The sequence below is a fragment of the Haliaeetus leucocephalus genome, unplaced genomic scaffold (genome assembly GCF_000737465.1).
Source record: "Haliaeetus leucocephalus isolate CR32 unplaced genomic scaffold, Haliaeetus_leucocephalus-4.0 Scaffold555, whole genome shotgun sequence".
In the NCBI taxonomy this organism is placed as follows: Eukaryota; Metazoa; Chordata; class Aves; order Accipitriformes; family Accipitridae; genus Haliaeetus; species Haliaeetus leucocephalus.
This window is the reverse complement of record NW_010972991.1, coordinates 8,480,338-8,497,493: the sequence shown is the minus strand read 5'-3', so window position 1 is coordinate 8,497,493 and position 17,156 is coordinate 8,480,338. Positions and strand designations below refer to the sequence as shown.

Here is a 17,156-nt window from a genome sequence, read left to right as displayed (position 1 = left end):
TATAATAAACATTGGTGGGTGATGATAGCATCCCAGCCACAATCCAGTCTCACGCTGTGCTGCCTCAGTGCTCCTCCACCCCAGAGGGAAGACCACCCCAGGACCTCACACGCCAAGGCGTCAAGACCACATTTCCCCTCTGTTGTTACCTCTACAGCACGAACGTCAAAAACCATGACCCAGAAGCGAACATGCCAGCTAACCAGGCCAGAAAAGACATGTTTCGCTTGGCTTTATTTGCTGAAGCCCAGCCCAGACCACAACCACAGAGAAGCAGAGAAGGATCAGCATGTAACAAGTGAGCCAGAGGAACAAAGAATGGACTTTGTCTCCAGCACAACGCTTTTTCAGCACTTGATTTCTAATCAGTGTTACTAGACATTAATAATACTGCCTAGCCTGGCTGCCAGCCACTGGGGCCACCTCTCACCGTCCATCACCACTGCTACAAATAAAATGACAGAACATTCGGAGATGATGTACTCATTTTCTGTAGGCTCCAGCTTCAGGGCTCCCCACGTCCCAAGCCTGGCTCCATGTCATTAACTGAGGTAGAAGGATCTGGAGCAAAACTAGCAAACACAGAAGTCAGAACACACTCCCTACACAGCAGGTAGGGTGTGAAAAGACTGGGCCCTGCTGATGGAAACACTCCACACTTTGCTACACATTAGGTACAGCCTGATGAACCTCAGCGGCTTACAATGTGCCTGGCTGAGTGCTGAGGACAGGCAGCGGGGATCCCAGGTGATGCAGCAGTTGAGCAGCGCTCTGGATAGCAAGGGCTTTTAAATGTCTTCCTCTTCCTCCTCTGATGGGTAACTGAGATAAAGCCAAAGGAGCCATACTAACAACACTGGCAAAGCCCAGAACTACAGTCCTGGACATCCCACCTCTCTGCTGCTGAAGGTAAGAGGTGCTGCAAGCTACACCATGCTCAGGAAAAACTGAGAATAGCTCTTGGGCCCTGGGAAGTAACTTAAGTTGAACAGAGTTTACTTAGGACTAGTAAAAATACCAAGCACTTGGATAGATTCAGTGTGAGGCATCATACAAACGAAAAGGGCAGAATTAGACTCTACATCAACTCCAGCTCTCCTCCTAAATTTCAGGAGGGCACACCTTCCAAACTCACAAACGGTGGCAGAGGTTATTACTGGCTTTTGTCATTGCTAACTTGTTTCCACAAGGGCTATTCCTACTAAACACTTGAAGACCTAAGCTGCCAAAAAAAGAAACAACCAGCAGTGGCTTTGCTGGGCACCACTACACCTCTGCACCGCTCGGTGCTCCAGGGCAGCGAAGCAGCTCTGAGCCGCTAACCAGAGGAGAAAACCTCTGCAGAGCAACTTGGGCAATCTTGTGACACAGCTGAAATACCTCACGGCCGATGTTAAACTTTGGCTTAGAAAGATTGGAACTGTTTAACTGCCTGCTAGACAGTTCGCTCTGCAGCAGCATTTTAACGGGGACACAGAGGAGGCACTTGTCTCCCTCCTGCTGATGGACAAGCCGCAAACAGCCGGTCGTGCTGGGTCAGAACCCGTTTTGCCCATTCCCTCGGAAAGAAGAGGGACGTTTGTGCTGGGGACACAAAGGCCGATCTGTTCAGAGCTGGCTGCCGTCCTCCCGCCTGGCTCCCATCGCTAGCCTGACACAGGCTGGCGTCGAAGGGGGAAGGGTAAAAGCGCGAGCACTGTCCCATTTCCCAAAGACTGTTCCTAGCAAATGTCATTATTTCAAAATGTTGCACTTTGAGAGTACTTGTGTGTGTGAAGCACTCATGACAATCTCAGCTGTGTAAATTGGAGTTTCATTTGTATATTCAACATTGCGCTCTTTAAAAGTAAGTTAAACATGGCTACATTTTTTCCAGCAGAAAAAGCTACGATCTGCAAAACAGTTCTTCTCTCCTTGGCAATGGTTACCATTTGCTTGTTTGTTTTGGTGCGGCGTAGCTTGGGAGGGAGGAATGTTAATAAAAACATGAACACTTTTCCTCCTCACCTTGAACGGTGACAGGCTCAACAGCAAGCAGCTTTATATAGTGCAGTCAGCACTCGTGCCCACAGGAAAGGAAAAACAAAATTGTGGGTCTTCATCTTGCCTAGCCTTACCCAAACTTAGCTTCAGTGAAATCAATTAAGACATGTTATGTATGCAAAGGACATCCTCATAGATGTAGTTACAGGATCAGGGCATAGAGAGGAGCCTATACACACTGAACTTCAGCCTACACACACACTGCAGAGAGCTGGATAGGGTGTTCTGCCTGACCTTGCTGCCTGCCCACCCTGCTTCAGCCTGCAAAGTGGAGTACTTTCATCTATTTTCATATATTGTTATTTTCATATATTGTTATTATACAATATTTATTTAAAGGCTGAAGAGACAGTGTGACCTACTTTTGCTTTGCAAGCACTTCCAGGGAGTAACTGTGCACAGGAGCTGTGGAACCAGCCATGTGGATTCTCTAGCACGAGGCAGCCGTGAGGAAGGCTGGTCTAAGGGGGGCTGCCCGTGCCCCTCACGGCTCAGTCCCCTCCATCACCTTCCACACTAAACAGGGACGTGGTAGGAGGTGGTTCTGGGACAGAAGCAACCCTCCCCCCGGAGCAAGCTGAGACTAACAGGCCCTCTTTTCTCCAGCCTCCTTGGCCACTGTGGCTCATAGAGTGTCCTTCGGCAGGACTATTCAGAGGGCTCGGGCTGCACCACGGGGGTCCTTCAGCCAGAACTGAACCCCAGAGGAGCCGATGCCGGCGGCACTGCAGCTGAAGTGCCTGTCAAATCAGACTCACATTTTTTTTTTTCCTAGCATTTACCAAGGAAATAATGTTCAAAAAGCATGGGGTTATTATCGCAGAGCTGTGTCTCGCTTGACTTTTCTGAGTCAGTTATCATCCTTTAACTAGGTACTCTTCATGTAATACTGTAAGAGCTTTCTTTGCAACACTCTTCCAAAGCTATGATTACAGGTTTAGAATTAGGGGTTAGTTTCGACTCACTGTTTTTTCTAATGATGCCGTATTTAAAAGAGAAAAAAAACACAAGGTAATTGGGTTGCATTCCAGGCCTGGAGACCTCAGGGCTCCTGAGCTAGCCCAAATTCTCCCAAGACCTCAGACACAAAATACAGCAGACTTGCAGTTTATGTACCACCTTGTGATGACACCAGTTCTGTCACTTTTCAATCACGCTTCAACTGCGGTTGCAACTTTGCACCTCTTTAGAGATAAAGAAAACCATCAGGTTTGGCTGTTCGCCAGGTGACCATCAGCAGCTGATGGAGCCTGCCCCGACACAGCGTTCGTCCCCAGCAGGGATCTGCCAGGGTTCAAATACACAAAGCAGCCAGCCGGGATAGTCAGCAAGCTACTGTTACGATTATGCAATTACTTGTTCAGCTACAACTGCAGGTCTTCCTGCATAATCTGGCTGATAAACAGCAAACTTTTTCTGATGTTGCCTCATATCCTAAACAGTGCAGTCAGAAGCCAGCAAGGAGGAGAATGATATCCAGAAAAAACCAGGGGGGGAGAAGAGCACTGCATTGTCGGGTCAGGGGCAAGACATGCACAGGCTTTGGGCTTGGTGTACTCTGCAAATCCAGAATACCTCTGATGACTGTCACAGTCTGGCATTATACACTGCAGTGGCACCAAGGTAGTAGCAAACTCTAATTTCTCCTGGAGAATGATCTATGCATTGACAGTGCTACAGGGAGAGCAGGAGGGCACTTACAAGCCTCCCGTTCAACAGGAAAGAGGTCAAATTTCTGCTGGGTGCAGCTTTTTGGAGAAAACGTAACTCTACAAACCAGCCTTCACCTGAAACTACATTTTTGTTGTCTCCAAAACCAATGACTGCTTCCTGCTCCCGTTAAACATTATTTTTAGTGTGTTTCTGCTGTTGCAGAGGTCAGAGCTTAGCTCAGAGCAAGAAAGAAAAAAACATCCTTTGGAAAGCTGTTGATACAGTATCTGTCACCCTGGAATTTAAGAGAAACGGAGGAGGTTTGCAGGAGTAACATTTTGATGTTTTCCTAATTTGAGACGAGGACCCATAGCTTAGGCACAGATCCGACTGCGCCGAATTAGTCAACCTTTCTGATTAGCACTGAACAGTAGATTAAGAAACAACAATTGCTTAATCAATTATTATTGCACAAAATGACTGAACTCGGAGACTGAACTGCTCCCACATCTATTTTACAATGCCTTTGCTCATCAGTCTTTGGGGGAGCGGGAAGGGAGTAGGGACAAGCTGAAAGGGTTGTGGAGGGGGAGTATGGAGTCAGGTTTGGTAAGCACAGTAAAGCAGCATATAACTTAGAGCCTCAATTTAGGAGCAGGTCTTTTTAGCCACGCAGGAAGCCAGTGAAGGGGCTCCAGTAAGGACCAAAGATCTGTCCATATTATTTTAAAGGAGAATTAATGCAGTAGGTATCAGAGACAGGATAAAGCTGCATCAGCATCTTTTTTTCCCATCAGTGATTTATGTCAATATTGCTTGCTAAAAAATACCCTAATCCCACTGAACTCAATGGGAAAATTCAGGCCAACTTGAAGAGGAGGCGGCTTTCACTCTTCCACCTTCTGCTCCACGCTCACTCCCCTTTCTTGGCACTCTCTAGCAGGCAGCAGGTTGTCCCCCCAGCCTGGCCATCGCCCGCTCACGGCTGGAGGCTCAGCCAAAATAGCCAGACATGGACAGTGAGGTCCAGGCGGAGAACACAGACTCTGAGAAAAACCAAAACTGCAGGTGCAGCCTTCTGTGAAGCACTCCAGCAAATGAATCAACCCAGAGACTCCTTCAGTGCAGGTATAATCAAGAGTCTTATTTATTTCCATTTTCATAGAACAATTAACTTAATCTACATACCACTGACAACAAACAAATTCTGTCCTGGATATGAGCAAATGCATGTACAACATGCATGCAAGCTCACGGCATACACTGTATGTATGTACCCACTGGTACCTTGTGCCCATGTAATATTGCTGATAGACATTTATAGCTGTGCCTACACCAGGGCTAGGTCAGCTCTGGAATTAAACAGCAACATTTAAAAGCATTCCTAAAGCAACATCAGCCAACACAACAGTGAATAGAAAGAAAATAAAGAAACAAAGTAATGCATCGCATATTCCCCTGTAGAGATAATTTCCCACCCTTTATGGTTTCATGAACAGTTCTTGGTTCCTTCATATACATACAGTTCTACACAAAGTTTTTAATACAGCAAAAGCTAAAAAGGTAGTTGGCCAATTTAATTTACTTTGAGGAGATATTAAAATTACACCTAGAAGAGCTATTTTAGGCAAGTTTTAGAGACTCAAGAAGTTTCTTCCTCATTTCCCTCTGTATTTAAGGCTTCTACTGCGAGTTTCACAGCAACAAGGAAGTGTACCCCCAGAACTATGACTAACTGAAATGATCAAATGTAACTGTCTTACAGGAATTCATGTGATACATCACTTGTGACTTCTCCACTGGAAGCATATCTGTCTTGGCTCATACCAAATATACATCCTTATCCACTTTGTACAATATGCATATTGATAGAAAAGTAACAGAACAAAGTGATTAAGGAGAACAGCATGTCTAAAGTTTCTGAAGAACAGAATAAATACCTGCACTTACAGAAATTAACTACATATTTTAACAAAACGGGAAAAAACTACTGCACTGAGTTGGTCAAAACTTTTTGGCCATGAAAATTTCCTGTTGATACACGTATAATGATTGCAAAGATTTTCCACAAGGAGAAGGTACCTTGGGTAATTCTCTGCTATTCCACACAGAAAATTCTACTTAGAAAAGTTTTGAAATGCAAGTTCCAATCAGCCTTTTGAAAGCAAACAGCTTTCTTTTTAAATGTAAAATGCCATTTCAAATTAAGACATTGTAAAGATTCCCACAGAAACTTGTGTGTTTTTAAGTCCACCCTTCCCTTCCTCCCTCAAAAACCAAAAGGTATTTGTTCCTCAATATTTTTGTAAGAGAGTGAACCCTGAAACCTTTCTAAGGTCTTAATACTATTTATGCACATAGACAGAAAGCTCTGGCAGCACTTGAATGAAAACTCAAGCATTAAATACTAACCTTTCAAGGTATGCCTAGCAGAAAAGTTCAGTATGAAACAAGATCAACACAGAATGGTCCTAGCATAGAAGTCCTTACACAGGCAAAGCCCAGAATCAATTTAACTTTATTTTTATTGGATGAAATTTATAATATGACCAGACTCACTATTTATTTCCTCAGGGCTTCACAGACAAAGTGCTGCTCTTTTGATAGTCTATCCCACATGTTTAATAAAATAGATATAACACAGTGAAAGGAAAACATAAAACTGACAGAGGATCATTTTTAGTTTCAGGGATATTTTATACACCATCTCTTAGAACTTCAATTTATGGCTTTCCTTAATGGAGCCTTTCAGGGTTGATTTTAATGTGTTAAGTGGAAATTCCACTAGTTTGTTACTGCAGTGTTTTCTTTATGACCTGCGCTCATACATCACTTAGGTCTGGCTGATTTACACAGACAGCCGTTGACTGAATGGACTGGGAACTTTTTAAAACTAGTTGCCTTCACTTGCATTCTTCCTGAATTAAAACGCTGTTTTCTTTTATCGCCTTTTTGGCTGGACAGTTCTCCAGCATTCCACAAACATGAAGAAGACTGAAGTTACTATGAGGTTTTTTTACCTTTTTTAAGGCAGGAATACGCATTTCCTCCCCGGGGCTAGACGAGAGCCACGTCCACAAACATCCCGGCATCAGCCTGCAACCCAACCGCTCCCCCTGCAAAGAAGAGGGCAGCAAAACCCAGGAGAGCAACAGTGGCCTCAAGCAGACTGGCTGTGGCATCTGCAGCACCTTGAGGTTTGTGGGCAGGTTTAAGTATTGCTTGTGTCTCTCCCCAGTGTGCTCAGGACTTCCTCAGCTGTTTGAAGAATTTGAGCTATGTTAACCATTCGACCAGCCATCTACCTGAGCTTCTGAAATCTAGATGGGTTTAATTTAGGCAAAGCACAGTAATAACACCTGGAGCTCTTCACGAAGAGCCTGCTGTCATCATCCAAGCCACTCCACCTTGAAGCTGGCTCCCTTTCTCTTGCAGTAAGCACGTCTTCCTGACTATTCAACAGAGCTCACAACCAGCTACATCCCCTGCTCTGGTAGAGGCTTTCCAGGGGTGCAGTACAGAAAGCCTCTCCATGCCAGGACAGCTCACCATGCTGCCCTCACAGCGTAGAGACCCAATGGGTAACATAGGCATCAGCTCAGCCTCTGCAGACCTGGCAAAGCCCCAGCAGCCTAAAGTTGGTACAACCATGTTGGCCTAAAGCACGTTTGGAGGTCAAGCCCCAAACAAGGAATGCCTGTTGATGGGGCTGTTCCTTACAGAAGTATGTATATAAATACATCTTAAGGTGTTTGTGCCTAGGTATGTATTTATATGGTAGATAATCCTACAGGAATCCTGCTGGTTCTCTGGAGACACCCCTCCATCCCAGCCACTCATCGCTTATGGAGAAGGCTGTGTACCAGGAGAGTCTGCCACTGCATGAGACAGGACAAGTAAGTCAAAAGGGGCAGATGGTTACCAGGGACAATGTGTTCTTTGGGAAACAATGGTAATTTGGAAGCCTTTTTTTCTGTCCACAGCATACCCCCCCCCAAAACAACAACAACCCCCTACCTCACCCCAATCCCACAAAACCAAAAAACACCATCCCAAAATCAAACCAAAAAAAAAGCCACAAAGAATTGAAGCAGTGTGGTGGGTTGACCCTGGCTGGACACCAGGTGCCCACCAAAGCCACTCTATCATGCCCCCCCCACTCAGCTGGACAGGGGAGAGAAAATATAACAAAAGGCTCACGGGTCAAGATAAGTACAGGGAGAGATCACTCACCAATTACTGTCATGGGATAAACAGACTCAACTTGGGGAAAATTAACTTAATTTATTGCCAATCAAACCAGAGTAGGGTAATAAAGAGAAATAAAACCAAATCTCAGAACACCTTCCCTCCACCCCTCCCTTCTTCCCGGGCACAGCTTCACTCCCAGATTCAATACCTACCTCCCAGCGGCACAGGGGGACGGGGAATGGGGTTTATGGTCAGTTCATCACACGTTATCTCTACCACTTCATCCTCCTCAGGGGCAGGACTCATCACACTCTTCCCTTGCTCCAGCATGGGGTCCCTCCCACACGAGACAGTCCTCCACAAACTGCTCCAGCGTGAGTCCCTTCCACGGGCTGCAGTCCTTCAGGCACAGACTGCTCCAGCGTGCGTCCCCCACGGGGTCACAAGTCCTGCCAGAAAACCTGCTCCAGCGTGGGCTCCTCTTTCTATGGATCCACAGGTCCTGCCAGAAGCCTGCTCCAGCATGGGGTTCCCACGGGGTCACAGCCTCCTCCAGGGGCATGCCCCTGCTCCAGCATGGGGTCCTCCCCGGGCTGCAGGTGGAGATCTGCTCCCCCGTGGACCTCCCTGGGCTGCAGGGGGACAGCCTGCCTCACCATGGTCTTCCCCACGGGCTGCAGGGGAATCTCTGCTCCAGTGCCTGGAGCATCTCCTCCCCCTCCTTCCGCACTGACCTGGGGGTCGGCAGGGCTGTTTTGGTCACATATTCTCCCTCCTCTCTCTCTGGCTGCAGTTTCTGTCATGCAGCAACTTTTTCCCCTTCTTAAATCTGTTCTCCCAGAGGCGCTACCACCGTCACTGATTGGCTCAGCCTTGGCCAGCGGCGGGTCCGTCTTGGAGCCGGCTGGCATTGGCTTTGTTGGACACAGGGGAAACTTCCAGCAGCTTCTCACAGAAGCCACCCCTGTAGCCACCCTGCTACCAAAACCTTGCCATGCAAACCCAATACAAGCAGCAACTACTGAGGGCAAATCTTACTCACCCCATTCCTGGAAAATACTCCTGAACATCCAATAATTAAATCCCTCCTTTGGCTTCACATCAGCAAGAGAAGGATCCCACTGGCTCCTGCCCAGCAAGAGTAAGACCAACGGGAAGCTGCCTGCTATGAGGCAAATCATGTCTGCACCACTGTCCTGCCAGCCCCACTACCACCTCTGTCCTTACAGGCTGTTTTGCAGTGACTAAAGCCCAAATTCCAGGATAAACAGATAAACTCCCACTGTCTGAGTTAAAACTATTAGCTTAAGGCAGCCTCATAAGCTAGGTGCTGGATAACACTAAACCTCTCCAGCATCTTCACCCTCACACAGCTGCCTCTTGCTCCCTTGCAGAATCAGAGCCACTGGCAGTTAAAACACACGTGTTAGTATAGTAAATCATTCTGGAAACAGCTGTTATTGAAATAACTCAGACAAGAGTGGAGATATGTTATTTCCATGGTATAGCTTTCAATACTCTCTCATAACTACTTGATCATGTTAAAAGCCAAAATAGGTATCGCACCAGCAGAATATGCCTATGGCAAATGGAACATAAAGCTTAACTAATGACCCTATTTCCCTGAAAGGGCACATGAGGCTGATAAATAGTCCCATGAGGTCATGTTATCTGTTGGAGCAAATCAGTTAAGTTGTGCCTCCTTTGCCAGAAGAGAATTTATATTCTGATACTGTCCTTTCTAAAAAAAAAAAAAAAAAGTTTTTTAATTTTATTTTTATGTTATGATATGTCCCTAACTTTCAGATACTTGGAGAAAGGATTCTGTTTCTCAGATACCTACACCATACTGGGAATTGACCATTTTTTAGCCTGCCATTAAAGTGAACTGAAGCTACTCACACAGATGCACGCACGCACAAGTTATTCATCTGTGTGCTGCCTGAAGCAGACTCACTGCTCAAATACGTGTCATCTTTAGATGAAAACACCCCTGAGCAGTGAGGAATAAACATAGCCACAGCCTTAGTTTCGATGACTTTTAGAGCTGTGCCAACAAGCACAACTTCCAACCGTTCAGCAAAAAGCTGCACAACATTTTTAGAAGAAGTGTGCTGTATGTTAATCATTTCTAATCAGAGACAGTTTCTCCACATCTACTGTTCTGGCTCATTTCCTTACAATTAAGAACTCCATTCTACCCAATTGCTACAATGCAGATTTGCTACTTTGGCAGTGACCTACTCTGTCGTGCCCTTAGTATATGTGCAGTGAAAGTCGTAACCAGTTCAGTAGTTCAAGTTCTAGACAGGCAAAATTAAAGCCAGACTATAACAGAAGTGTACAGTAGCAGCAGTTGGAAATTCAAGTCTGCCAAAGAGTTACGCAGAAATTATGTGCCTTAATTTAATTTACGTGAAGGAACAAACTTAACCCAACAGCAAGGCAATATCTAGTGGTGAAGCAATCTGAAGGACTAGTCACAGTTGATTAAACCTTTTGTAAACGAGTTTGTTAACTTATGTTCTGCAGAAAAATATGTTTTGATAGCTAAGTGGATAATGGACAAACCAATTTTGCCTTTTCCCAACTTCTCCTGCAAGCAGAGTTAGGCAAAAAACTTTTGTGTCCTAGTTCATTACTCAGTGTTGCTGGACTCTGAGACATTGAAAGATGTTGGAGGCCATAATTTCAACGAAACTTCTCTCTTCCAGAAGTGCAAGGCACAGAAGGCAGGGCCATCAGCCAACTTTTAAAGCACGGAGACCAAGTTTCATAGAGCAGCTTTCTTGGTCCTGCAAAATAGCAGCTGACAGCCGCTTATTTAAGAGCATGAAGGAGGCTCATCACACACCTTCCAACATGTAGCACGAGTGACAAGTAGCACTCCACACTTCCCACATACCCTGTAGTTTCTCACAAACTTCTCCAGCCCAAATCAGCCATGCCTCACCTCCAACATCTTCTAACTCCCTTCTTGCAGTGACGCTCCTCAAGGCATATATCGAATACTGCCACTCCCCTGATGTTCCTTCCCATCTCTACAATGAGCTTTGTGCCCCTGCCAAAACAGACTATTTATTCCTACTATTCAGAGTGCTAGCTCTTTCCTAATCCGCCACAACAGTACGATGCTCTCCCTGATTGCTCTAAGTGCAGATGTCCTGGCAAAGACCCTTAGCACAGACACAGCTTATGCTGACAGCAGTATTTTTCTCTACTCGACATAGTTTAAGGTTTGGAGAGGTGACATGGCTGAGCCAAGCAAAGCTCACTTCACACCAGCTACAGCTGCTGTAGTGATACCAATGGGAGGTCGGGAGGCGGTAAGAGAGATGAATCTCACTCACCTCCACCCACCACATCAAGGCCAGCAAAACTGTGTTATATAGGCTACTCACAAACCCAATATAATAAATAGTTAAAAGACTTTTTCCATGTTCTAGAAACACCGCTAGCATCCCTTCTTCACCAACTATTTTTCTGAGATGCTTGAAGAAATTTTCAGGCTTGGAAAGCCTGAGTCTCCCATGCAGTACTGGGACAGCTTTGTTCCCATCATATTTTGTTCATTTACATATGCTGTTGCTCTCTTGAACTACTGTTTCCTCCAATTTCCCTTCTACTGAAGTAGCTGTACCAATTCTAACAAGTAGCCATGGCAACATAATCTTGCAGAATAAAGTACAAAATAATCCTATGATCAGAAATCTAAATTAGAAAAATGGAATGGAAATAATGTGTTCTTAAAGCCTGGAAGTGACCACTAGAACAGATTACAAATAGATATGGTAAACTCTCCAACACTTACAAACCCTGAATGCACACAAATGCAGTCAAATTTACAGATAAATTACTACCAGGAGAAGCTCCACACCATGTGTTATAAAAACAGTGCGATTAAGAAAGTAAAAAACCCATAAAATCATTCCCAACCTATACCTGAAACCATCAACCTATTGGGATCAGCACCTGTATTGGGCTGTCCCAAATCCAAACTCTGATTTGAATTACAGAGACTCCTCACCAGCTCCCTTGGGACGGACGTGCAGCGAGTGTTTCTGACCCAAACCCAGCGGGTGGCAGGGATGGGGAGAGGCCAGTGCCGCTAGCGATCACCTGTGTGAAAATGCCTTCCTGGGCGGGTGGGACTAGTCTTCAGTGAAAACGCACCTGCCATGGCATAATTAAGATACAAACACTGTTTCATTAACTATAGCAAAAGCCTTCGGCTTTCAATTTTACTTTGTGTAATGGTTTAAAGATTCTTCAAAGAGTTATACCAAGTTTTCCATTTAATTTTCCACAAAGGAATCACTGCTGGGATTTTTAAAAATGCTTTTTTTTTCTAATGATACCTAACATGTAGACTGGATGTGCAATTGAATCCCTGATCCCTAGACATATTTAATCTTCTAAGCACCCTTAAGGAGCTGGTACTAAGTCCTAAGGAAGAATGATTTCCAAGGCAGGGGTGTTGAGGGGGAACCCTGCACTTGGTCACATAAATCCAGGAATGTGTTGCCCACAACTGCTTTATTTTCTTTACAGTAACTGAGAAAGAGGACTTGTACCAGATTTACTGCAAAGAGGATGTACTGATTCTTATCTGTGAAAGCTGATACAGACTGTCTGGACTGCTAAATTAGCCTGTAATCTAATCTAATCAATGAAAGACACATCAAGTGTTCCTAAGCTTCCCCATCAGCTGTAGGCAGCTGAAACAATCAAAACTGAGATTCTCGGGGACTGCTTAGACCTGGTCTTCTTGAGAATAAGATGCTCCTTTCCCTTTCAATTTCACTTTCAAACTGATGTGTGCCAAGGGCAGGTACACAGGCTATGAAATGCAGTATAGCCCCTAAATCCAAAGCATTTCCCTAACTGTGTATTTGCAAAAAAATGCAAAAAAATTGAAAAAAAAAAAAAGAAAAAAGAAAAAAAAAGATAGACTGTTTTCTCCATAGGTTTACTGGAAGTGTAAGGAATAACTACGCATACAATTCACAGTCACTGAGATTTATAGCCCTGACTGTAGTAAGTAGTTACATCACGTAGGCACTTATTAAGTGCCCTGTGCCTCGTTTTTCCCCTACAACTTGCAACACTTTCTTGGATAAATACTGTATTTTGTTAACCCCCAGAAATCTCCTGTGCCACTACTTTACTGAAAGAAACACAAAAACACAGATAAGATAGAAAAATACAGCCAACAAGTAGCCCATGCCTATTTTGCACTATTTCAACATGTAATTCACACAGGCAGAATTGCTTTGCTTCGTCCAAAGAAAATTTTAAAAGGGTAGGAAGGGGAGAATTCTTACAATTCTTACAGAAATACTGCTTGGAAATAATACATGTTACTACAGTACAGACTGCGCCATGCTTACTCTTACATTGCTTTAAAGCTGTGGATTACTCCCAAGAAGGCTACAGAAGATGACCATAGTCTACTGTCCATATGCTAAAATTCACTACACAGGGGGCTGCCTCTCTGTGGGAAACTTCTGCAAACCCAGAGAGGCTGCGAGAACCACTTCTCAAGGGAGCTGTAACCCCTACCTTGCAAGTGTGTTAGCTTAACTGAGAATCACTTAAAACCAGTAAGAAACTAGCAACACTTAAGAAGATGTTCCTTCTCCCACTGCGTACCTGCCACCATCATCATCAGAAGCTCATCTGCACGCTCTTAACAAGTTAGGAAGTGATGCAATCTAAAAAAATATCATGCAGCTAGCTAGCAAAAAATACACTAATGTGGTTTTTTTTTTTCTCCACATCCAAAACCGGCATCGTGCAGAGAGGTCCGGTGTGACATGAGTGCAGACTACTTCAGTTTTTCATTGAGAATACAAGTGAAGTACAACCGGCTCGGTTACAGAGCATGCCAAGGGACTGCTCTCATCTAGGATGCTTCGATAAAAACAAACACCTTTTGTGTCTTGAGAGTCACTTGAATGTAATGTGCCTCACACAGCACAAGAGGGGCTGCTTGATTTTCCAAAGTGCTTATTTAAGAAGACCCAATTTAACAGAACCACAGGGAAATTATATGTACAAACAATAGCTGTCATGACAATTTTAGCTGCCTTCCACGCCTGCAAATATACACTGTACAAGGAGGCTGTTCTGTCTCTCACGTAGGGAGATTCTTTGCGCTTCTGAACGCTGGCAAGAAGCTCAGTCTTGATGTGCTGAACACCTGAGAAGCCATCCAGGGCCGACAAGCCCAATGCTAGCGCTTCCCCTGGCCCTGCTCCCTGACTGCTTTGCTCCCCTGCACCCACGCCCAAGCTGTGATGGAAAGCTCACAGGAAATTAAACCCTGCAGGCAGAAGAGGTCCATCCCTGCAGATAAGGAGAAAGCAGGATTTCTTAGGGCTCAAGTCCTTCCTCACCATCACCTCCTTCTCCTCTTGAACCTTGTGCCTTACAGCTCCTCCTATAACAGTGTTGCCTGTTGCCTTATTTCCCTTCCATTTATCAAATCCTACCTGCTTTCAAGGCACCCTGGCCAATCCCACACATCAGACCTGTACGAAGGAGCTGATATGCACAACTTTAGCTTAGTAGCTGGACTGCAACAGACTGATGCCCTTCAGGTAGAAAATGAGAGGACAGAACAACCCAGGACGCCTATTAAATTTGTTAGAGTAGGACCTCTCCCACCGGGCTTTACAGCTGCACCACCCCACACCAGGACAGCTACTGCAGCTAGGCCACCCCGACCCTTCACCAAATAATTTCCATTTTTACCAGCTCACAGCCGATATCAGTGCAGCAAGTGTTAAAATGAAGCGTCACCCCATCCCTTCTCCTCTTCGCAGACCGTCCACTTCCCGTCACCCACCCCAGTGCCAGCCCTGCCACCCACACACGGTGCAGAGGGCCGGGGAGGGATTTTCCACCCCCCTCCTCCCCCCAGAGGAATGCAGGAGAGACCACAGTTTAGTGCTGAGCTGGGAAATGCCTCATTTCACTGAGCAGGCAATTTTAGGAAGGACACTGTATAACAGACGGCCTCCAGCACTCTGATGTTGGGTATATTGAGCCATACTGACCGCATCTTCACTGCTGATAACCTCTAAGAAATAGTCAACCGTAAGACCCTTTCCAGGAACGCACAACGCATTGAGCAATACCCACAGCGCTGTTGCACCGTGAAATATGCCTCTCATGCTTTGCACCTTGCCATGCCTTTGCAAATTCGGCTTTCCTGGTCTGGAAGTCACAAGCAAGTCTCAGAATCTCCCTGAAAACACAGATGTTACATTTTGCCCCTGGAAACACATGCTGGCATTGCTCTGTTAATTGGAGAAAGAGCCTAGAGAGGAGCTGCACAGGGGTCTTGCCCTGCCCCAGCGCAGGCTGCTTTTTGCAATACATAACTCTCTAAGAAGTCAGGAAATGGCAAATTCCTATTGTCTGGAAGGAAAGGAAAATCAAGGCTCTCCCTCCTTTATTTTAAAGGGAAAAAAACCTTTTGGATTTTCTTTCCTTTAGTAATAAAAGGACTGTTTTAGACTGTGCTGCTGAAGAAAGAGCTTCAAAGTGGGAAACAGAATCGCAGAGAATTGTTTTAAACTGCCTGTTTACACAAGCCATTCATGTAGAGAGGTTCCCCGCTGAAGGAGTAGCGCCTCCCGGGGCAATGCTGGGGCCAAGTCTCATTTTGGTTACTCCACTGAAATAGCAAGAGAAAGGCAGGACAAAATACTGAGTTCAGTGTCAGAATATTTTAACTCTACATAGGGATGACTCCTGAAGTACGCTCTCGGTTTAGAAATTACGAATTCAATCGCGGAAACAACCACTGAGGCACGTCAGCCTTCACGGAGCAAAGAAATGCAAGAAAATAGCTGCAACGATGATAGGAGTGGAGAGAAGGAGGGTGCTAAGTCCACGCTGAAACAGCTTCATCTTACCTCCTACCGGGAGGAAGGCTGAGGGTTTTTTAGGACTCACACAGCCGAGCGTGTTCAGGTGCTGTTACTGCAGGCACTACACAGAGGGAGGGAGGCTGTTGCAAGCGCTATGTACATTACTCAGTAGATCACCCCAAAGGTCAGCCACTGCCTGGCCTGCACCCCAGGAAGCCCTTAAACTGCGTAAACAAAGCAGTGACAGAATTTAGACGCAACAGCCTCAATTCAGACCTCAGAGAGAAGTTCGTATTAAGACGTCACGGGTATCTTCGCAAGCGCTTCGGCTGCAGTGAGGGAGGACGAGATGCAGTTTGGTCCTGCGAGCAGCATGGGGCACGCAGGGAGGGGAGAAGCAATTGCCCTCAGCTTCTTAAATCGTCACGGGGCACTAACTCCTTCGCAGTTTTCACTGTCATGTGGACACCACCAAACGGTTTCTCAGTATACGCTACTGCGGATGACATTTTCTCACCTTCCCTCCCCTTCAAACTTTTTCTGTAACTTTATGCCATAGTTGGTTGCTCATGGCTGATCCTCAGCGGCACCTCCTAACCGGCAGCAGCACCTCCTTTGCTCCTCAGAGTAAGCACCAAGAAGACGCACATGAAAAAATGTGTGGTACCGAAAGGGCTACAGGCACAGCGAGGTGGAAGCGCCCGTGGCTCGGGGGAAGGCGACGGCACAGAGGAAGAAGGCGCAGCAGCATGCCTCGAATGCCGCTGACCTCCGGTTAAATGAACTTTGGGGCAAATATGTAATCACTTTATCAAACACACACCAAGGGCATTTCTGAAGCTGTTCATTCTCTCAGGTGGAGCGAGTAAATGAGTCCTTGTGAGGAGACAAGGACTGAACGCCTGTGAACGCCTCTCTCCTCACGAACCCGCTGTCCCGGGGAACCTGGCTCTGCTTCTGCTCACGGTTTCCCCAAGGTCCGACCCGTGCTGGGGGCAAACCCTCCCTCCGTGCCTCCTCCACGCACACAACGTCTGCTCCTTACTCCGGGCTCGGTTTCTAAGGCAGTACACTTCTTACAAAACTGTTTCGGTCACCCTTGAGAAAGGAAACGAAAGCCGCTGCTTCGCGGGGATGGTTAATGTGTCAGTGAGGCACCGCCAGCTTCGTTCAAGCGTCTTTTTCCCCCTCTTCCCTAGTCGGGAGTGGGGTGGTGGAAGGGGGGCAAGGAAGAATTGGACAGCCGGGGGTTTCGGGCATTTCGAGCTGGCTCGGGAAAAGTCCCCCGAGCCCTTCGCTTACGCCCGAGGGGGCTCCTTTACTCCTTTAACCCCTCCTCTCCCGGCACCCAACACCCGCCCGCCCCCCCCCCCCCCCTCCTCGGCTCGC

The 17,156-nt window shown here is 46.1% G+C and overlaps 1 protein-coding gene across 1 annotated transcript in view; it reads right to left on the bottom strand.

Moving 5' to 3' along the window:
- SNTB1 (syntrophin, beta 1 (dystrophin-associated protein A1, 59kDa, basic component 1)) overlaps nt 1–17,156 on the bottom strand; it is a 116,230-nt gene that overhangs the window by 98,001 nt on the left and 1,073 nt on the right. The window lies entirely within an intron of this gene.